Below are 22,855 nucleotides of genomic sequence, written 5' to 3' on the forward strand. Positions count from 1 at the left end.
CTACAATCAGTTGAGAAAAAGACACAGAAGCAGTGCAGAAGATTGAATCGATTCAAGGTTATTAATATTTGTGGGACCAGGAAGTTAGTGACAAGAAAAGAGCCTGTGAAGTACTACTTACGTGTCGAAGAAATTTTCGACATTATTGTAGCAGCTCATCAGGCCGTTGGTCACGGAGGTCGAGACAGATTAAAGGTTGAAACTTCAAGAAAATATGCAAACATAACAGTGGAGATGATAAACATTTATCTGTCTATTTGTGAAACTTCTCAGCGCAAAAGGAGCATCAAGAAAAGGGGACATGTTTCGAAACCTAAACTTCATCAGAAATGAACAGTCGTTGTCAGGTTGATCTGATCAACATGCAAACTCAAGAAGATTGTCGATTTAAGTATATTATGGTGTATCAGGACCACATGACAAAATTTGTTTTGTTACGTGCACTGCAAAGCAAGAGAATAGAGAAAGTAGCACATCATGTAGCAGGTATTTTTGACATTTGGTGCCCCTTGTCTTTTACACTCTGTTTATGTGGAATAAATGAAACAAGTCTGTTGAACATGCAGCATTAATACATCACTCCGAGAATACCTGAGATCGCATCCCGTTGCACACTATATGTCGAATACTCTTAAAAATACTCTAAAACTGCTTCACCTCCGTTAAATATACGTATTATTGCGGTATGGGACACCCGTAGACGTCAATATGAAGTGGTCCTGATGACAGGCGTCTTCTGCATCAATATCAAAATCTTACATTTACCTGTCTCAAAGAGCCATTAGTATATTTACACCCGAAGGCAGTTGTAATCGGTCGATTACAATACCCCACTGCCAAAGTCCTCGCTCGCGTCCCTTGAACTGTCGAAATCAACTTCCTAATGTGAAACTATTTTGCCCTCTCTCGCTAGAATTACCAAACAGTGAAAATTTGCTCAAATTATCAGTTACCTTGACACACACGCCTCCGTGGAACTCAAAATACCGTATTTCCTGCCGGTTCGTTGCAGGTGTCGCAACATCAGCGAAGCGAATGTAAGAAAATTGACTTCTGTCGTCAGCAGCCGAAAGAATTTACGACAAAGACACTGCTTTGGCGTTTCCTTTTTATTCGTTATAAAATTTTCCAGCTGCGTTCACGGAACCTTTGCCCACGATCTGAGCTTTAAAGGACAGAGCAAAAATTATCCATCTCCCAAGACAACAGAGAACTTTAAAAGTAACTAACTTTTATTGAATGCTGCACTACAAAGTGGCGCAGATATATATGACAGTACTGGTCAGTGTAGCCATACAGTATCTGTACACAGCGGTCGGAACTGTATATCAAACATTCAGTGTCTCGACGGTAGAAAACCGCTCCTCGGTCACGGTGCCATTCGAGAACCGCTTTGTGAACGATCTCGTCGTCAGAAGTGGGGGAAAAAATGGAATTTTTGCGAATCATTTCTCCGATTACTTCGACAGTGTCGTCATTATAGATGTCGATGGGCTTCCTTACCGATTAGCGTCATCAGTACCACATCCAAGCGGCCTTGGTCAAAATGCCTGCGCCACTTCACTGCGTCTGGACGTGACACTACAGCTGGATGATATACCGCCAGAATTTCTCAGTGAATCTGTCTACAGTTCAGACGTTTTGCCCCAAGAATCGTTCTGTTTTACATACTTAAAGTTTGGAGTACGTTTCCACTAGCGGCGCCAGTCTGTTCGCACAATGTGACTCACTGTGTCTGCAAGGAAGCCTGAACGTGTACGCTTTTCTGACAATACACCACTCTTGTTTCGCATTGGTTTTAGTGTGGGGTGACATGCGTAACCTACTTTTCGAAATCCCCTCGTAACATTTCGGTAATGCAGTCTTACTTAAACTTTGCACTATACTCCAGGGACCATTCTCTCTTGTTCACGACATCTACATCTACATGACTACTCTGCAATTCACATTTAAGTGCTTGGCAGAGGGTTCATCGAACCACAATCATACTATCTCTCTACTATTCCACTCCCGAACAGCGAGCGGGAAAAACGAACACCTAAACCTTTCTGTTCGAGCTCTGATTTCTCTTATTTTATTTTGATGATCATTCCTACCTATGTAGGTTGGGCTCAACAAAATATTTTCGCATTCGGAAGAGAAAGTTGGTGACTGAAATTTCGTAAAAAGCTCTCGCCGCGACGAAAAACGTCTATGCTGTAATGACTTCCATCCCAACTCGTGTATCATATCTGCCACACTCTCTCCTCTATAACGCGATAATACAAAACGAGCTGCCCTTCTTTGCACCCTCTCGATGTCCTCCGTCAATCCCACCTGGTAAGGATCCCACACCGCGCAGCAATATTCTAATAGAGGACGAACGAGTGTAGTGTAAGCTGTCTCTTTAGTGGACTTGTTGCATCTTCTAAGTGTCCTGCCAATGAAACGCAACCTTTGGCTCGCCTTCCCGACAATATTATCTATGTGGTCTTTCCAACTGAAGTTGTTCGTAATTTTAACACCCAGGTACTTAGTTGAATTGACAGCCTTGAGAATTGTACTATTTATCGAGTAATCGAATTCCAACGGAGTTCTTTTGGAACTCATGTGGATCATCTCACACTTTTCGTTATTTAGCGTCAACTGCCACCTGACACACCATACAGCAATCTTTTCTAAATCGCTTTGCAGCTGATACTGGTCTTCGGATGACCTTACTAGACGGTAAATTACAGCATCATCTGCGAACAGTCTAAGAGAACTGCTCAGACCTGTGCTTCTGTTTTACAAAAACCATATCTTTTTCATCAACTGCAGAGAAGGCAAGCTGATCAGCCACATCCAGATTTCCGTGATTTTCTGACAGAACCTAGAAGGAATTTATCGCGCTGTTGTGAAAATTCGTGACAGATTGAAAATGTGCCGAACCGGGCCCCTGACATTTGGCGAGCAGCACTCTTACTGGATAAACATCTAACAGCGGTTCACGACCCGCCTTCGCACCTCCTACTTTCAAAAACTTCCCAGCGGCTCTCCTAGATATCTTCCTTAACCAGCGCTAATGATGGACTAGATACCGCGGAGAATGACTTCCACGCAGTAAGTCGGCTAGCCAAATCCTAGCGATTCAGGTCTGCATTACTTTGTTCTGTCCAACAAACCTTCAGCATTCTCCTGAAACACCATATTTCGAAAGCTTCTAGTCTATTTCTGTGTGCGCTGATTATCGTCCAGGTTTCGCTTCCATTTGATAAGGTGGTGGTCTAGGTATACACCCGAGTAGATCTTTCCTCGAGGAAATAATCTAATGGATCCCAGAATGTAATTAAATATATAGCTAAGATGAGGCACCTGTGATAAATGTTAAATACGAATGCATTATTAACATATTTTATAGTGCTTCGGTTTTATGATCTGTAGGAATAAGAACTAATAAATCAGTAAATTGAAAAGTTTCGTTTGGTTCGAGTTGTATGTACGTTAACGTAAAGGGATGAATTTTAGTGATATTAATATGATGCCTTTTTGCTTCAGGTAAAAGTACCTGCATGAAATTTAGAAGGGGACCCCATACTATAACTAGACGTTGTTTTAAATACAGAAAAATGCTTTGCATGAGATACCCACTTATTAACAGTCTGACAAAAATGTGAATGAAACAACTTTCCTTGTGCAAGTCTTACGCAATAAAACAAAAAATCTAAACCACCACAACACAAACAAATTACAGTGAACAAAATTGTATGTGACAAGATTAGTTACTTATTAAAAGCGCTGCTAACTATTCATTCTGCTCTGGCATTTCACGGGAACAATTCTGACAGAAAAATTTCCAATGAATCGGAAAACAACGCTGAATACCTTATAAAAATATATTCACCAGCAGCCAGAATTTGTAAAGGAATCAGAAGGTAATCTTGTCCTGAGCAATTCTTCCTGCGGAATAATCGCTTTCGCACGTTACTTCTCCTCATCTCAAACGTTCCAGTAAGGCCGAGTGGAGGAGACCAGCCGTGTTAACACTTTCAGCATTCATCCCCTACTCCACACAGCTTATGGTTAGGGTGGAGGGGGTAAGGGATACATCGTACTTGAATTGGCCGAGGCAAGGTCTTTGACAAGGTGTGTCGGAATCTATAGTTAAAGTTATTCGCAAGTGCCAGCAACGAAGCAAAGCTGTGATCCACAGAGAAGCTTTACTTGAGATGGCAGAGCTCTTTTAGAAATTGATAAATAGACATCACAATATAAGGCGACGTCCCAAAAATACCTTCGGGTACGACTTTATAAGATTTAAATTTACCGTATAATGGGTATTATCAAATTTCTCTTTCTCAGGATTGCTTTTGGCCCAGTTGTCGGTCTCCAGTTTTAATCTTTTCTTTTTGTGCCATCGTTGATTATTTTGCTACCCAAATATCAAAGCTTACCTATGCTTTCGGTGTCTCATTTCCTAATTTGTTTCCCCCCTTATCGGCTCATGAAATTCGACTACTCACCATTACATTGACTTTACTTTCCTTGACTTTCGTCTTACAAGCTGTTTTAAAGACCTATCCATTCCGTTCAACTTCTCTTCAAATTCCTTTGCCATTTGTGACAGGTACAGCGTCATCAGCAAACCTCAAAGTTTGTAATTCTTCTGGCTGTACTTTTATTCCCTTTCCAAATTTCTTTCTCACTTCCTTCTCAATTACTCTGTGTTAAATTCTCAACTGTTACGAGGGACGATCAGTAAGTAATGCAACACCTTTTTTCTGAAAGCAGGTTGGTTTTATTCAAGATTCCAATACACCATATTATTCCCCAATCTTCTAGCCTCAAAACCCTATTCTTCAGCATAATCTCCATTCAATACTACGGCCTTACGCCACATTACTGGGAGGATCTGTATGCCCGCATGGTATAACTCTACTGCTCGACGTCGGAACGTCTTGATACATCAATCATCTGCCCATCATCCGCGTACTGCCTCCGTGGAGTGCGTCATTCATTGGGCCAGATAGATGTAAGTCGAAACGTGCGAGATCGGGGCTGTAGGGTGGACGAGGAAGAACAGTCCAATGACGTTTTGTGAACTATCGGGTGCGCAGAGTCGTCTTGGGTTTTGCATTGTCATAGAGAAGCAGAAATTAGTTTGCATTGTTCGTCTGCATTTTTGCGGCGACGAACACCTGACGTCGATTCTTCAATTTCCTGAGGGTTCACAATACACTTCAAAGTTGATCTTTGCACTATGAGGCAAGACATCAAACAGAATAACCGCTACAGAATCCCAAAAGACCGTCGCCATCACTTTACCAGCTGAGCTTCTTGTCGGGAGAAGAGATGGAGTGGAGCCATTCCACGGATTGCCGTCTCGTTTCTGGTTCGAAGTGATGAACACAAATTACATCGCCCGTGATGATGATGATCGAGAAAAAATCTGCTCGACGAGCCTCGTAACGTGCAAGTAATTCCGCAGAGACAGCGCGCGAGGATCCAACACACCTTTGAGTACTCAAACTGGTGGACGAATGTGTAAGCACTACAAACGGATATGCCCAGTTGAGCAGCGAGGATTGTAATCAGTCGATGACCTCGAATAAGAATGTCCGCACGTTCCAACCTTGCAGGAGTCACAGGTGTGTGCGATCGGTCGGCACGCAGGAGATCGAACAGGTTTGCGCGATCTTGTTGGCACGATGACATATGCCTCACCCCACGACTCACCGTGGTTTTGTTCACTGCCAGGTCTTCGTATACATTCTCCAACCGCCTTTCAGTACCTGCGATGCGCTGTGACAGCTCTCTTCTTGTAACACATCTCTGTTACAGACACAATTTTGAAATCTACCTATAGCGTCGCCACCTACCGGAACTTAATGATTTTATAAGATGTATAGATGGCTCTGAGCACTATGGGACTTAACAGCTGAGGTCATCAGTCCCCTAGAACTCAGAACTACTTAAACCTAACTAACCTAAGGACATCACACACATCCATGCCCGAGGCAGGATTCGAACCTGCGACCGTAGGAGTCGCGCGGTTCCGGACTGAGCGCCTAGAACAGCGAGACCACCGCGGCCGGCTATAAGATCTATAGATCACCTGCAACTGAGAAACATGATCTCCCCATTACGTCCAAAGCTGGGGTGCTAGTCCAATGCCGGCGAGCCTCGGCAACAGGGACGATCTAAGAAGGGGAAACTAAGAGACCCGGATTCCTTCCTAGGAAGCAGAGAGACCCGGATTTAAGTCCCGGCCGTGGCACAAAATTTAATTCATTTCTTCAGATTCCATCATTATTTTAACTTAACGAAATTGTAGAGGCTGAAGCGAAAACATTCCACACTGTCGCACAGCTTCCGCATTTTTTCAACCGAAATTGGCGGAGAACAAAATATAAAATCTCTGACAAATTTCGGTGAATGAAGTTAGAAGGTCGATCGAGCAATTTGGCGACTCACAACGCTGCACCTGCGTAGCAGCCGGTGTTGGCACCCTCCCCCACCGTAGTTCAACAGAGCATCATGTCTGTTAAGTGTTAGACCTGTTGGACGAAGTGCTTGTTTAGTGCGTAGGTTCTGAACTGAGAACAGGACAGTGAACGAACAAAGGATCAATTTAAAGTCTTGTTTAAAGTTTGGCAAGACACCGAAAGAAACGGATGCAATGCTGGTATGTGTTTTTGGGTGTCAAGCACTGTCCATGAAGTTTGTGTACGAGTGGTTCGCCAGTTTTCGAGGAGGCCGCGAAAGTGTTTCTGACAGTCCCCGTAGCGGAAGATCGGCGACCGCCGTCACTGACGAAAACATTGTGAAAGTGGGGAAATTAATCACGAACGACCGTCGATTAACCGTGGGCACGACAGCGTATGAACTGCAGATGAACCGTGAATCCCTGCTGCAACTCCTTGCCCAGCACTCAGGGAAGAGGAAAACGTGTTGTCTTGTCACACCACTTGACTGACGGTCAGAAGCAGGCACGTTTGGCGGCTTCACAGGATTTTGACGAAACGCTGGATGCGACACCGAATTTCTTGACCCGTATTGTCACTAAAAATGAAACCTGGTGTCTCCGGTGCGACCCTGAAATGAAACGGCAAAACATGGAATGGCGTTCTCAGACATCACCTCGTCGGAAAAATGTCAGAGCCGAAAAATCACGCACAAATTGATGCTCATCACCTTTTTCGATAGTCGAGGCGTTATTCATAAGGAATTTCTACCTGAGAGAACGACGTTGACTTCAGCATGGTACTCCGAAATTTTGACCCGTTTTATGCAACATCTACGCAGGGCACGCCTCAGTACGCACAACAATGTTCCTGTTTTTGTTCACGACAACGTTCGTCCACACAAGCCAAAAAAATGGTTCAGATGGCTCTGAGCACTATGGGACTTAACATCTGAGGTCATCAGTCCCCTAGAACTTAAAACTACTTAAACCTAACTAACCTAAGGACAGCACACACAAGATTCGAACCTGCGACCGTTGCAGTCGCGCGGTTCCAGACTGAAGCCCCTAGAACAGCTCGGCCACCGCGGTCGGCAGCCACACAAGCCAACAACGTCAAACAGTTCCTGGCAAAAAAAGGGGTGAGGCAACTTGGAAATCCGCCATAGTCGCCGGATCTCAATCCTCTAGACTTCTACTCATTCCCTCGACTCAAATTAGCTTTGAAAGGAAAGAGATTTGACGATATTCCCGACATCCAACGAAACGTGACGCGGCTTTTGAACATCACCCCAAAGGAAAACTTTGCGCAAAGTTTCCAGGACATGTATCGCACAGCTCAACGGTGCAGAGTTATGGGAAGTGACTGTTTCGAAGGACAGTAAAGGAACTGTAGTTCATAGCTCATCTACGTTAATGTTACAGGACTATTCACAGAAATTTGTCAGAGGTTGTATTTCACTACTGTCTTATTGAACGCCCCCTCGTATAATTGCAATCTGGTTCCCTACTGAATCTCAGGTTTGGCATAGAATGCAGATATACTCGTTCTGCATTCAAGGTGCAGTGACAACTAACGTAAATGTGAGATACAACGCCGCCATCTCCTGCTGTAGAGGGTGGCGAAGTAGTGGAGAATCGCGAGACGGGCACAGAGCTGCTGGAGGCGCAGTGCCCGGTGCTGCCAGCGGGCCACGTGCGTAACCGCAGAACAGCGTGCTTTGCCGCGCTGGCCAGGTATGCCGGCTCCCGGTACCGTTGCGGGGCAACTGGACCCGCCTTCACCAGCGGCTCGCAAAACGCTCCGCGGCGAGAGCTTTACGGCTGGCCTTGAGCCATGTTTTCTTTCTCTCTCTCTCTCTCTCTCTCTCTCTCTCTCTCTCTCTCTCTCCACTAGCCTCTCCACTTAAACACCTTTCCCTATAAAACCTGTCGCTCTCGGCCAGCTTCCAGTCAGCGCTATTTCCATACTATTAAACACGTCACTTTCCTTGTTCGTTACAAACATAAGACACTCGTCTGGCGCTGTTCTCCGTCTCCTGATAGATTGTTATAATCTTCGTATCACTGCATGTCTACGAGGGGTGCACAATAAATAACGCAACACGCTTTTTTCTCGCACAATTTCGGTTGCAAAAATGCGGGATTTGTTGTGGGAACTTGTGGAGTGTTTCCGCTTCAGCACCTATAGTTTCATGAAGATCCGATAGGTGGCGGTGCTATACATAGCCTTCAAAATGGCGGCTGTGACGCAGCTGCTTTCCAAGCAGAAAGCTGTCATTAAGTTACTTTTGGGTGGAATCCGGAGCATCGCACGTACTCACAGGCGGTTGCAGAATGTCTACAAAAACCTGTCAGTGAACAAAAGCACGCTGAGTCGTTAGGTGAGGCGTATGTTGTTATAGCAACAAGGTCGCGCAGACCTGTCCTATCTCTTACGTTTGGTTTCATCTTCTGAAGATTTTACTAAGCCATAAACGACAACGTGACCTGCGAACAATCTAAGAAGGCTGCTCAGATTGTCTCCCAAATCGTTTATAAAGATTTTTCAGCACACGGTCTATAACGTTTCCTCGAGGAGCGTCAGACATCATTTCTGTTTCACTTGAGGCTTCTCGTCAATTACTACGAAATGCGACCTTTCTGATGGAAAATAACGAATACAGTCGTACAACTGCAACGATAAATAGGCACACAGTTCGATTAGAAGTCTCCTATGAAGAATGGTGGCAAAAGGCTTCTGGAAGTATCCAAAATAATATTGAATCAAAGTGATGAAATTGATGTCCCTTGTCGAGGGCACTCATTGCTCCGTGTGGATAAAGAACCAGCTCTGTTTTACAAGAACGGTAGTTACTGAGTTCGATTAGATCGTTTCCTTCAGGTAATTCATAACCCCGAAGTAAATGTTCCGAAATATCGCTGCAGTCCCTGCAATCTGTTTATCTCATTTTAATCGGTATCAATGCTAACATTCTTCTGATTTTCCTACCGTAGCCAATTCTACAACTGAACTAGTCGATTCGTTTGGATGTATGGCAGGGGTATTTTTGTTTTGTAACGTTTCCTAAGGTTTCTCTCAGTTTCATTCTCTTGTGGGGGGAACAATGACTACTTGTATGCTTGTGTTAAAGCTGTTATTTCTCAAATCTCTACGGGATAGATGTGTAGGGGGTCGATTTCTTCGCTGAAAGCTGTTGTTAGACCTTACTAAGCTGATCCTGTGCATTGGCTTTCCTAGAGTATCAGCCGGTTAACATGTTTCTTTCATTTTATACGCTCGATGCCTTCTGTTAATCTGGCATTGACTCTAGTGCAGTTCCTACAAGCCTTTGGTAAAGAATTTCTCTTGTAAAGGAACTGCAGTTTCCTAGTATTCTATCAGCCGATGGAAGCTTACCATTTGTTTAACTTACAACTAAACCTATGTAATCGTTCCAACTACCATCTTTAAAAACCGTTACGCAGAGCGCAAATATTTGTGTCACATGTCTGACTGTAGTTGTGACTCCTTATCCCTCGTATCCCATTTCGTGAACTGCAAAACTGTGCATTTATTTAGAACCGCTAGCGCACAGGCTTCTAACTTTACCCTACCTCCTCTCTACGAATTCGCTACACACACTTCCGTGCCTGTTCATCGTAGTTCTTTTTTTTTCAATTAGTGCACATACAGCCACCTCAATAGTGAAAAGACGGTACAACAGGGTGTTTGAGGAGCCTTTCGTGTCAGTAATGATGTTACGAGTGTGAGGACGGCACTACACGCAGTCCCCGAGCGGAGAAAATCTTCGACCCAGTCGGTAATCGAACCCTGGCCCCGTCTGCTAGCTCTGATCTCGCAGCTACCGAGGTAGGCTCTATTCCTTCTTGATTTTGTTCTAAGATACACAATTTCTGCTCACAGCTCTCTTCTATACACGTGTACTGAAACCAATGGCATCTATGTCACCATGTATCGTTAATTTCCGATAAAACCCGCCCCACTGGTTTTCGCGCCGACTAAGATTGATTGGCCACGGCAGGAAAAAGTGCTTCAGTTTGGACACGATGTGTCGTTTCTCATATCTCTAACACGTGGTTTCATTTGGAAATCGGTGCACTGATTAAACTTTCACTTCCGTATTCTAACTACTAACGGAGTAAAATTGTCGGCGGGAGACTGGCCGCTGAGTGAGATGTCGAGGAAGCTGGCGCTCTGGCAGCTCAGTGGGTGCGATCGGAGGCGGAGCGTGCTGCCACGGCTAATCCGCGGAATGTTGGCGCTGCCTCTGGCCCCGCTGTTGAATAATGCAGCAGCCGGGCGGGGGCGGCGAGGCGGGGGTGACGTCACGCCTCTGGAGCGCCGGCTTCACACCTTACCTCCTCTCCCCCTACTCCCTACCTGCCCCTCCCCTCACCCCGACTTTATTCCTCGGTGGGGAATCCCCTCGCTCCGGTTCTACGCGTCTGCGAGATTGCGCCAGTTTACTTGCGTATCAGAGAAATAGCACGATTCGTTTTATCGTTAACTTCTGCCTAAATCAAAACATCTGTTTTTGGCACACAATTTTTTACGTCACCCGCAACGATTTTCACTGGCGTACATCCTCATCTTCAGCTGCACACAGTAGTATTTTTATGATTGCTAATGTGTACATGTAAACTAGTTCTGTGTGCTGCTAGCCATCTGCGTTGCCTTTTCACATAGTTACAGAACTGTAGGTGTGATCAACATTCAGATATGTTGAATCGAGCGATAATATTTGAACCAATGATAAAAATGAGTCATATTTCAGAATCATTAAGAGATGTTGAAATGACTTTAATTTAGATACTTGTGGGCTCTGGGGCCAACGGTCTTGCCGCAGTGGTAACACCGGTTCCCGTCAGATAACCGAAGTTAAGCGCTGTAGAGCTGGGCTAGCACTTGGATGGGTGACCATCCGGTCTGCCGAGAGCTGTTGGCAAGCAGGGTGCACTCAGCCCTTGCGAGGCAAACTGAGGAGCTACTTGATTGATAAGTAGCGGCTCCGGTCTCGGAAACTGACATACGGCCGGGAGAGCGGTGTGCTGACCACATAACCCTGCATATCCGCATCCAGTGGCGTCTTTGGGAGAGGATGACACGGTGACCGGTCGGTGCCGTTGGGCTTTCATGGCCTGTTCGGAAGGAGTTACAAGCCATGGGGCACAACCCCCCCCCCCCCCCCACAATATAAAGGGTGTTTATTAGTTACAAGTACAAATGAAACGGGCGAGTAGAGGACAACGAAACTAGCAAAAACTCTTGATACGAACGTTTGGAAACCAATGGCTTCTTCGATACGACATATGCACGAGTGCAGTCGTGCCAGTGTTACAGAACTGTTAATCTCGAAGACTACGTCGACGCTGCAACTTCGGTGTACCTGGCGGTGCAAGAATGCGTATGTGGTGCGTGCATGATGACTGTCTGGTGCACTTTCGAGTGGCTGTTTGGAGAATACGTAGCACCAATCTTCGACAACAAGTGTATCGGTCGTGGCTCGCCAATGCTCTGGCCTTCCACACCTCATATCAACTCGTTGGATTTTTTTGTGTGGGTATATTTAAGAGCTTTGATGTATTTTAGCTCTGTTGATAGTGTAGATGGACTCCGTGTACGCACTTTAGGTGGTTGTCAGTGCATTGAGAACACATCTGGGAGGTGTGAAAATGTACGGGCATCGATGAGGAGACGCGCTGAGGCCTGCCTTCACATGAGCGGTGGCCATGTGGAACACGTGTCATGTGTGTGTCCTCAAGTGCATATCTGCAGTTTGGATCCACGGGGACTGAGCTGTGTGGTGTTCATGTCCCCAGTCATAATACGTCGCTTGGGGAAATCATTGGTTCCCAAACCTTGTCCATCAAGACTGTAAGAATTGCTTTGTACAAAACATAACTGTACTATCTCATCTTTTATTAAAGACAGTCAATTTCGGTCCTGAATCAGACCATCTTAGTCACTCCTTTTACGAAAAGGTGAAAAGGAAATAACAGTGCGTGCAATTCTAATACATAAACCGCTATCCAACATGTGTTTAGACATTACACATGGAGCCTCACGCATCATAAGTAGACAGTACTTAATAGAAGCAATGTCGTCCTCGTAATTGTCGACATAACACTTGCGCCTTCCGACTGTTTTTTAATTTCCTTTTGGACATGATAGCAGTACTTTCTACTGTGTCAATGATGAAACGTATCTGACAGGAGTTGTGTTAAGAGTGGGACTGGCGCTGAAATAGAATTAAAAGTTGATTTGACATGAAATTCACATTATGATCGGATGTCTCATATTATGATCTTGCAGCAAGCAATGTGTGACAAATTACCATGGTACACTAATGGATGACTTTCAAATGGCTATAGAGCCAAAATTTCAGTAGCGTGCAAAATAAAATAAAGGTATAATCAAATGGAGAGAGCGTTAAGAGTTTAAACAGTTCTACCCAACTGTGACAACCACAGACAGGAAAGTTACTCTTCTTATAAATTTGCCACCATCTTCTTTCTTCATCTATTTTTTTTAATAGCTCTCATTCTGCATGTATCCTTAACATTCGCACAGAAATAGTAGTCCTTTTTTCTGACTCCATGTCTAGAGAAAAAAAAAGTAAAAAAGGTTTTGAAAGTTTTGAGGGAAATAAAACGAAGCAGCTTATCACGATAGGACTAATAACGGCATTATTGGCTACACGTTGTGAAGTCCAGGTACCGTGAAAACAACGTTGCAAGCCAAATATTTTTCGTTTGCTGTTTCGACGACAAAAAAAGGGTTTCCAAACACGGAAAGAAATAAGTCATTGATTTCACTAGCAACAGAAAGTAACTACGATGTAAAAATGTATTTGCAAAACTTTGGCCCGACGTCAGAGCATCAGGTAAAATAAATAAATAGTTAACATTTAAAATTATGCACCGTCTCCCGAGACTGAGACGGATGAAAGTAATTGATCTTTTCCGTAAGGCATTCTGAGCGCCCCACAGGATTTACCACTCTGGGGTCGGATCCATGTTACCCGTGCGGAAATACGATCTGCGCAGAAAGCTGGAGATGAAATTGCGTAGCGTGCCCAGATGTGACCCCTTGCTAAGGACGGGGCGGCGTGCGTCGTACCACGTTGACGGAAGTGTGAGGGGACGTTGTGCGTGCAGCTCACGCATTTGAACGCAGCTTGCGTGGCGATGCAGTGCCCTTCCTGGCCGGCAGCGGGAGACGCGTGTCACCTGCGAGTCGCCGCATGATGCGGACGCACTTCCGTTCGCTGCGAGCTCGCCACGCATCCACATATGCATAGCTCGGAGTGACTTGTGATAAACTCCGTCTTGCCGGCCGGTGTGGCTGAGCGGTTCTACACGCTTCAGTCCGGAACCGCGCTGCTGCTACGGTCGCAGGTTCGAATCCTGCCTCAGGCATGGATGTGTGTGATGTCCTTAGGTTAGCTAGGTTTAAGTAGTTCTAAGTCTAGGGGACTGATGACCTCAGATGTTGAGTCCCATAGTGCTTAGAGCCATTTGAAACTCCGTCATCCCTTCCTCTCTCCGTATGTTTCATGGCTGGCATAAGTACCCATGGACTGAGCATTTCTGAGGTAAGCTAATCTGAACGCGTAAACATATTCCGCTCGTGTAATTCGCTCGACGATGCATTATCTCCGTGTTTTTCGTATTTTTTTTTTTTTTTCTATACGTGAAGGCAGAGGTACAGGGTTTGATTCCCGAACTTCACAATCAACTTTGTATTGCGAAAAGGTCTGTTTCATCTAGTGAAACTAAATCAGAAACTGCTTGACAAAATTTTTAAGCTAATACGCAAGTTGCAGATGTGTTTTGAAATAGAAAAACGAAAAGATAACATGTATAATGGAAAATCTTAAAACTGCCTGAAAGCCAACGGCATTATTATTATTATTATTGTGTACATAGTTCCGCGTAGTCAGCGCGAACACAACTTTCCCACTAGAGCGCGCCCCGCTAAGCACAACAGCGCAGACGCAGCGCTCGTCCATCGCCGCACTACGAGATGGCGCTGCCATAGAGTCGGACCAAATTCTGCTTCCGCCGATCCGCGTATTAATATGTGACGCAGCCAATGAGAGTTCTCCTAACGTAGAACCTTTTCTCCTCGCAGATAACACTCGCGCAGTGATACATGAACGCGCGAGGTATTATAACGAGTGTACAGACCTCCGATTAGACAGTGTGCATTTGTCTGCATCAGTCAGTACCAGTCTGCATTAGTCTCTACCAGTTCTACATTTGTCTGTACCAGTCTATAGTCAAGTTTCAGTCTGAGCCTAATAAGATTACCATATTCCTGTAGATAGCGATGAAGATAAATGTATAGACACTTTTGTCAAGTATCAGAGATATATGTGAGAATAAGACTAACGTTGCAATACCAAAGGAACTTCAGATTGTCAATTGTAAATAGCATCCATACCAAGTTAAGTAATTTTATACTTGTTATTATTTTAATAATGTGTGTGAAAATTAATCAAGTTCTGTTTAAAGTTGGTCACCATCAATCTGCTCCTCTAAGTGTGCAAGTGGCATTTCTATCGTCTGACCTAACAGCAGAAGATAAACACGCCACGATAAGACCACGAGACATATTGCTGACATTTGCCTACTTCATTAGAGCGACAAGTCAAATTATCTGATGGTGTGTGTACCGAAGGTCTTACAGTACGCACACCACAATAATTATTGCGGACCAGTGAGTGCAATAATCGTTTAAGACCCTGAGGGAGAAAGGGACTGCTACCGTGCTCCACTTCGAAAGTATCACCGACTGTGGTGGAAATAAGCGCACTGAACCAAAAGTTGTAACAAACTTGAAACATCTAATCAAGCATTTCATGGTCGTATTTTAAGCTATCGGTGCGAGACCATCATTAAATAGGCATAGAAGTACTGACGACTTAGGGATATAGGCGCACGGGCTTCAGATCGGAGCATTGATTGTAGTTGAGCTCGTTGCTGCACAGTGTATAATATGAAGGGCTTATTTCAATAGTGGTATAAGTCCATTACCTCCACGTTTCTGCCGATAATGCCTCTGAAATTAACGATCCAAACAGAAAGAAAGGTTCATCTCCAGCAAGAAGCCATATGCTTGTCTATTTCTGGTATCTCAACTGCAGACTTTTCTGCGCTGATTTAGCTTTAGGACTCTGTACCTGAAAATGAACAAAAATGGACTTATACTACTATTGAAATAAGCCCTTCATATGCCGTGTGTTTATTTCGCTCGCGAAACTAAACGCAGTGCCTTTACACAACAGCGTGGCAGCGGCTGTTATTGCCCCAGGTGCAGACAAGTGACAGTTGGGCCAGCACGCTTTTACTCGGCGCAACTCTCTCGCATTCCAGCAGAGGTCAGCGTTGCTCGCCGTAACCGCCAAGGACGGCCGTGCAGGCCGGCTGCGACTAACCGCACAGCGTCTAATTGAATGAAAACAGGAAGACAAAAGCTACTTGAGGACGACTGAAAGGAAAGGAATAGAACAGGCTACGATTTATCTTGCAGCTTTGTCGCCAGCTGCCTTCGCACGGCCTCGGCGTTTTCCAGTAAACATCGTTCAGAAAGAATGCACACAGGATGGTGGTAACGCAGCAACTGAACTCCACTTGATAAATTCCAGGGACTTATATTCTTACCTGCTACCGTAGCTTCAACTTACTAGCTAACTTTTTCAATGCGGAAGGTAGTAAAACATCTACTTAATATATGGGCAGACCGCTGCGAATTTGCTTTTCCGTCAAAATCTACCGTCAATAGTATGATCCACTGAGATGGGAAAACTAAAACATCTAAAACGTCTGGAGCGATGTGATCGCATCTAAAGTAGTTCTCATTTCTTTTCTGGCCTTACTTTAGAAAATAAAGGCCATCCACAATTAAATTTACAGTTTCAAAACGCTGTAGAAGGAGAGCCACACCTCGGAATGACGTCAGATTTGCAAACCATATTATTGACGCAAAGTAAACGTCATTTAAGAAAGAAATTAACGGAAATTTTTACCAATATATGGGGCTGATTCAAATGGCTCTGAGCACTATGGGACTTAACATCTGAGGTCATCAGTCCCCTAGAACTTTGAACTACTTAAACCTAACTAACCTAAGGCCATCACACACATCCATGCGCGAGGCGGGATACGAACCTGCGACCGTAGTGGTCGCGCGGTTCCAGATGAAGCGCCTACAACCGCTCGGCCACACTGTCCGGCCATATATGGGGCTGGCTACAAATGACAGATGAATCACAATACGACGGCTACGGTTTAGTTGCACATCACACCGTCGGTATTGTTCAGTGTGCGTGACTGCGCAAGCTCGGCACTGTTAAGGTACACCCATCCACTACGGCAAGGTCGTACCATATCGTATGGGAAATATCGGTTTTTAATTGTCCTGAAGCCAAACTCTGCAAATAAATAAACAAAATTCGTGAGAGTGACGCAAGACATGTTCAATACGTTGTCTACAATTTTCTGTCACAGCACGTTCCACAGCAGATCGAAGTGTGACGGATGACACTTACGAACGCGTTGCGCAGTGCAGGCCTTTACTTCAGCTACATTGGCAATTGGAGCAGTGAACACATCATCTATCAGATAACCACGCAGCCAGAAGTCCCGCGGATTAAGATCAGTTGATTTGGATGGCCAAGCTGAGATAAATGACGGCTAATAAATATAGCATATCCAAAGTGCCTCTGCAGCGGCTGTGTAATGCGCCCAGGAGCCCCATCTTACAACTCTGGAATTTGTTGCTCCAAGGACATGTCAAAACGCAGAGCACAACCCCTGAACATGGGTAATTTTGCATGGATAGCAATGCAGGACGTTTCGTAGGATTTTATACAGCATGCTCGTAGGCGTGTCTAACGATCTGCCGATTCCCTGTCCACCGAGTGTTTGCACGGCACTGCTCGACCCCTCCTACAATGCTGTGTCCACATCTTCAACAGACGTCAGATCAACTTCTTACCTCCCACTGGCACATAGTACTTCAAAAGAACCTCTCTTTTCGAATTTTGAATTCATTTTCATTTTCTCCGGGCCCTTAGCTGACAACGGACCAATGCATTTTTTCCATAGCCCTGAGTGTCCGGAACTTTTGCACGGCTAATGACGCATCGTCACCGTTCATGTAAACGGACTTTATCAGCAGCGCGCAGTCCTAAATGGAGACAGCCATGCTGGGCGTCTCGATCTCAAACTGAGGAAAAGGCGTGTGCCGCGCGTCTGTTGCTCTGCATATTCCGACACTTACAGCGCCATCTGTTGCTCAAACATTTTTTTGTTCTTGTTTTTTTGTTCCATGACGTTTTCCCAGCTATTATATGCTGGTCAAATTTTAAGTCATTTTGAGCAGGGGTCCGTTCTACAACGTTTTGAAACTTGAAATTCAATTATGGATCCCTGTATAACAGCATCCAGATGAATTTTGAGAACTTCTCACTTTAGAAGGTCAGCCTGTACAATATGATGATTTAAGATAGCCAGAAAAACAAAGCAACAGTGGTTTTAGTCCACTGTTGTCCGCACCGACGCTAAGTTTGTTGCACGGTATCTTTCCCTGTCATTCTAATAAAGCCAGCCAGTAACCTTACAGACTAATAGGAGGCCCTTTATTATGTCTATCCTTGCTATATTTCCTTCAGTACTTAGTGACCCACATGTTTCGTATCTTTTGGCCTCCACTGCTTTGCACTTCAAAGTTAAAAAAATGCTGCAGCTTCATCCCCCATTTCACGTAGTCTGACTTAGGACCTTCTTTATCTATACGCATCGCGTGCAAATGTTTCCTGAAGTGGACACTCATTACACCCGTCACGAGTTTAATCTGCCTCCTGCTCAAACCCAGGAAGAAAGAACTTTGTAACATGGTTTTGGCGTCATTAGATTGCCATGTTTCGGTTTTTGTGTTTTAGACTCGTGTTTCACAATAAATAAGATGTAAAAAGTACTGAACGGTGTAGGAGAAGTACATCAATTTGATGTACACTGAGGTGAAAAAGTCCTGTGATAGCGATATTCACGTACACAGAAGGCTGTAGTACAGTGTACAAAAGGGCAGTGCATTGGCGGAGCTGCCATTTGTATACAGATGATTAACGTGAAAAGCACTTGCCCGCGAAACGCAAAGGTCCCGAGTTTGAGTCCCGGTCCGACACACAGTTTCAATCTGACAGGAAGTTTCATATCAGCTCAGACTCCGCTGCAGAGTGAAAATCTCATTCTGGAAACATCCCCCAGGCTGTGGCTAAGCCATGTCTCCGCAATATCCTTTCTTCCAGGAGTGCTGGTTCTGCAAGGTTCGCAGGAGAGCTTCTGTAAAGTTTGGAAGGCAGGAGACGAGATACTGACAGAAGTAAAGCTGTGAGGACGGAGCGTGAGTCGTGCTTGGGTAGCTCAGTTGGTACAGTACTTGCCCGCGAAAGGCAAAGGTCCCGAGTTCGAGTCTCGATCCGGCACACAGTTTTAATCTGCCAGGAAGTTTCAATGTGTGAAAAGGCTACCGATGTGATTATGGACGCACCACGGTAATTAACAAACTTTGAACGCGGTATGGTTGTTGAAGGTAGACGCACAGAACATTCCATTTCGTAAATCGTTAGGGATTTCAATATGCCGAGGTCCGCAGTGTCGAGAATGTACGAGAATAACAAATTTCAGGCATCTCCTCTCATCACGTACAGTGCAGCTGGCGACGGTCGTTCATAAACAACGAAGAGCATTGGCGTTAGCATAGAGTTGTCAGTGCCAACAGACCAGCGGCACTGTGTGAAATAACCGCAGAAATCAATGTGGGGCGTTCGGCGAACGTACCCGTTAGGTCACTGCGGTGAAATTCGGCGTTAATGGGCTACGACAACAAACGGCCCACGCGAGTGCCTTTGCTAACAGCACGACATCGCCTGCAGCGCGCTCCTGGACTCGTGACCGTATCGGTTGGTCCATAGGCGACTGGAAACCCGTGGCCTTGTCAGATGAGTCTCGATTTCGGTTGCTAAGAGCTTACGGTAGTGATCGAGTGTGGCGCAGACCCCACGAAGCCATGGAACCAGTTTGTCAACAAGGAGTGCTTATGTTCGGCTGCTTGGAGACAATTTACATCCATTCCTGGACCTCATGTTTTCAAACAACTATGAGATTTTTATGGATGATTATGCGCCATGTCGGCGGGTCACAGTTGTTCACAGTTGCTTTGAGGAACGTTCTGGACAATTCGAGCGAATGATTCGGCCACCCACATCTCCGGACAGGAATCGTATCGAACGTATATGGGACATAGTCGAGAATTCAGTTTGTGCACAAAATCCTGCACTGGCAACATTTTCGCAATGAGGGACAGCTGTAGATGCAGTATGCCTCAGTATTTCTGCCAACGCCTTGACTCCATGCCGCGTAGAGTTGCTGCACAACGCCGGGAAAAGGGAGTCTGTGATATTTGCAGGTGTCCCATTACTTTTGTCACTCGAGTGTGAGACACGTATGGTCTGTCAAATCGGAGAACAACCTCAAATTGGCCTACAAAAGCCATCGAAGCCACAATTGCACGCCAAGCAAGATACCCCCCTCGCCCTCATATGCCATCGACTTTCTTGAGCATCATTAAAGTAAACCTTTCCTGTCAGCGAAGTGAAAGTAAAAGACTTTCGAACACTATGTGCAAAAATTAATTACTTTTACAATTCGATCAAAACTTAACCATTAGAAGCATACTAGTCTCATAGTAAGAATACCAGAAAAACAGAACGATTTAACTGTTAATTTTACGCGCTAATATTCACAAAATAGTGAGGCAAAATTTACGCAAACGTCAGTCTTATAGCTCATGAGTGCACGACTAAGACGATGGCGTAAGATGGAGAGACGGTATTCTAATATCTCGGGTGGCGCAAATGTACTGTAGGTTAGGTGGTTTTTTAGGCTAATTTATGTTAGTTCCCAACTTCATGTATCATAATTTTCCTGTATCAGACTGTTCGCATCGTCTTGCCCTTTTTTTTCCACGCTACAAACATTTCAACGACAGTGGACTTACATCATAGTCAACGGGCAAAATTCGAAATTCCAGTCATGCTTTTTTGAAGGCTGAACGCCAGTAATACAAATTTTTGCTACGGAATTCTAAATCAGGACATGCTGCTGTTGTTGCTTTGGTCATCAACGCCAAGGTTGGTTTGATGCCGCTGTGGACTCTTGTTGCCTTTCAGCTCTGCTCTTCATTTAAACATACCTGTTGCTTCCCAAAGCATCGACGATCTGCGTTAAATACTTTTGGGTTTGACCCTGAGATTCTGTACTTCCACTGCCCTTTAGAGTACAGTTTTCGGCTACGATTCTTGTTATGTGACCTGCCAGGAACCTCGAGACAGCTGGGCAAATTATTCGCTGCGGTCACCATCCCAGAAGTGATGACATTGCGCGTGAGCTGACGATTAGCCACTGTTCACAGTTTAAAATCGCCCAAGAAACTTTGCACTGTAGCAGAGGCTCTACAGCGCATGCTGGATTCTGAAGATTTCTGGTACATTCAGTGTTGTCAGCGAGTAGTGCTTGGTTCTTTGTCCGAAGGCCATGAAAATTGAAGCTCCTGAGTGTGTATTAACGGCAGCACTGCCCAAATTGCCTCAAGGAACTTCCGTCAGCATGTATCGCGCTACAAACACCAATGTAAGCTTTGCATGGCTCATCTGAAAAGCCTTGAAAAGTCATTGATGTAAATAAAGAAATACTTCACAAGTGACGAATGGCAGTTAGGTGTATTTATATTTTGTTCATGTGCAGTCAAAACATCCATGAAGGATGCGACCTATCAAGTGGGTAGAGACTGAAGGGAGGCTAAGTGGGAAAATGGCGATATTTCTAGTATTGACTTCGCAGTAATAAGTTGATTTTTAAAAAAGGCTGCTACATTTTTTGCTTGAGGGCTGCACAGGTGAATTACACAGAATGTAAAAAGTTACTTATTGCTCCGCTTTTTCTTCTGCCGGGGTCTGGAAGACATCCACTTACACCTACACGTACATCTAGTGCTCTGTAAACCACCGTGAGGTGCACGGTAGAGGGTACGTCCCATTGTACCAGTTATTAGGGTTTCTTCCCGTTCCATTTAAGTACGGGGCGAGGGAAGAATTATTGTTTGAATGCCTCTATGCGTTGTTTAATTATTCTAGTATTATCCTCGCAATCCCTATGTGAACAATACAAGGGGGGGGGGGGGGGTTGTAGTATATTCCTAGAGTTATCATTTAAAGCCAATTATTGAAATTTTGTTAATAGATTTTCTTCAAGAGTTTTGCATTTAAATTTCCTCAGTATCTGTGTAACTTTCCCCCAGGTTAAGCTGTCCTCTGTATACGGTAAAAACTCCCTGTTGGTCCTATTTGGTACGGAGCCCACACACATGTGAAATATTGTAGAACCGCCGCATGAGTGATTTGTAAGCCGTCTCCTTTGTAGACTAATACCACTTCCCCAGTATTCTACCAGTAAACTGAAGTCTACCCTCTGCTTTACCCACAACTGAGCCAATGTGGTCATTCCGTTTCATATGCGTACTATGTGTTACACCCAGGTATTTCTATGAATTCGCCGATGCCAGCAGTTACTCATTCATATCAGACTATTGTCATAGGATATTAAGTTTTTTCATTCTGTGGTCAGTTTTACATTTCTGAACATTTAAAGCAAGTTGCCAATCTTTGCATCCCTTTGAAATTTTATCAAGACGTGACTGAATATTTATGCAGTTTTTTCAGACAGTATTTCATTATAGATTTCTGCATCATCTGCAGGAAGTCTGAGGTTACTGTTAATATTCTCTGCAAGGTCATTCATACAACATGAACAGCAAGGGTCCCAAACACTTCCTTGGTGCACATCCGATGTTACTTCTACATCTGACGATGACTCTCCGTCCAAGATAACATACTACATCCCCCTACGAAACAGTGCTCAATCTGGTCACAAATTTCACTTGATACCCATGTACTTTTGACAGTGTGATTCCTTCCGAACTACAACACAATTGGCCAAAAACGCGGTCGGTTTGCTCGGCCTTCACAGTATCCACAGAACGGGCCGCTTCGTTTTGTACGTTTGTGGCTGACGTTGTGCAAACAGAGCTAAGGGTATTCCGTCACCCAGCCCTGGCCAGCGGTTAATGTAATAAAGCGTGGATCGTAATTGGCGGCGTGTCGCAAGTTGGCGTGGCGAGCTGGTTAATGGAGAGTTAACGGGCCGCCCTCCGGCTTGCGTGTGCCATGTTTTGCACGACACTTTTCCCGGGAAGCTCTAATGGCCCTGCCACCGCCTGTTTTTCCGGCGGGCGCTGTAGCCGTCATCCATACCGCTAGCTTAAAGTGCTGTTATCCTTCACGTCGTCGGCTGTGTACCACTCACACG

At 44.8% G+C, this 22,855-nt stretch overlaps 1 protein-coding gene and 1 pseudogene across 2 annotated transcripts in view; both read left to right on the top strand.

Moving 5' to 3' along the window:
• The window catches only part of LOC126353759 (transmembrane ascorbate-dependent reductase CYB561), an 898,705-nt gene that overhangs the window by 737,309 nt on the left and 138,541 nt on the right, over positions 1-22,855 (top strand). The gene's annotated exons all lie outside the window — the stretch shown is intronic.
• Positions 11,253-11,370, top strand: LOC126356721 (5S ribosomal RNA; annotated as a pseudogene).

This window comes from Schistocerca gregaria, chromosome 3, assembly GCF_023897955.1.
Source record: "Schistocerca gregaria isolate iqSchGreg1 chromosome 3, iqSchGreg1.2, whole genome shotgun sequence".
Lineage (NCBI taxonomy): Eukaryota > Metazoa > Arthropoda > Insecta > Orthoptera > Acrididae > Schistocerca > Schistocerca gregaria.